Below are 1,205 nucleotides of genomic sequence, written 5' to 3' on the forward strand. Positions count from 1 at the left end.
GGTACTAGTCTCGATACCAGTTTTATGTCAGGGAAAGCAAAGACGAGTAAAGGAATGTAACCATCATTTACACAACGCAATAATTATGCTGGCAGCATCGTTTAATCTGTCGGTATTTCTGTTAATCTAAGGTGGCGAGCAGGTAGAAACGTTAGCACGCCGGGCGAAAAGCTTAGCGGTATTTCGTCTGTCTTTATGTTCTGAGTTCAAATTCCGCCGAGGTCGACTTTGCCTTTCATCCTCTCAGGGTCGATAAATTAAGTACCAGTTGCATACTGGTGTCGATCTAATTGACTGACCCCTCTCCCATTGTGCCTCGAGTAGAAAAGTATTTCTGTTAATCTAAAACAGGGAGCTGGCAGAACCGTTACCGTGCCGGGCAAAATGCTTAACGGCATTACGTTCTGAGTTCAAATCCCACCGAAGTCGACTTTGCCTTTCATCCTCTCAGGGTCGATAAAATAAGTACCAATTGAAGACTAGGGTCGATGTAATCAATGTACCCCAACCCCCGAAACTACTGGCCTTGTACCAAAATTTGAAACCAGTATTTCTATTAATCTACAGCAGTTAATACACAATTTAGTAGAGTATTTGTTAGGCTGGCAGCTTAAATATTATTAGGAGTAATTTAAGGTGTGGAACGTACAATTTCCTGTAATTCAGACAGCCTCATGGTCCCAACACACAAAATGGAAAAGGTGTTGTCCCGAACGATGGCAAGAGTGATGCGCTGGGACAGCCACTCTGACTCATGGGGCTCGCACTTGCAGATAACCATTTCCTCCCCGATAGCGGTGAGCAGAAATATTGTCCGGGAACCGAGAACACCGGAGGTCTCCACTGCCGCAGGCTCGACCGTAAACCTGTCAGAGCGACCGATACCTTCACAGTTTCTTTTAACAACTTGACGAACAGCGAAGCCTGAGCTGGTGGCTGAATACACCAAGTTGCCGCTGGAGAAGGTATCACAGTTTTTACTACCTTAATCTCTCTCTCTCTCTCTCTCTCTCTCCCTCTTTCTCCCTCCCTCTCTCTCTATATATATATATGCTGCCTGGCATGAGCATGTTGAAACTTGGTAAGGAAGTTAAATTTTCTTATCCTCTAACTTTTTGGAAAATACACACACACACACACACACATATATACATACATACATACATACATACACACACATACATACATACATACATACATACATA

The sequence above is a fragment of the Octopus bimaculoides genome, chromosome 2, assembly GCF_001194135.2.
Source record: "Octopus bimaculoides isolate UCB-OBI-ISO-001 chromosome 2, ASM119413v2, whole genome shotgun sequence".
Taxonomy (NCBI): domain Eukaryota; kingdom Metazoa; phylum Mollusca; class Cephalopoda; order Octopoda; family Octopodidae; genus Octopus; species Octopus bimaculoides.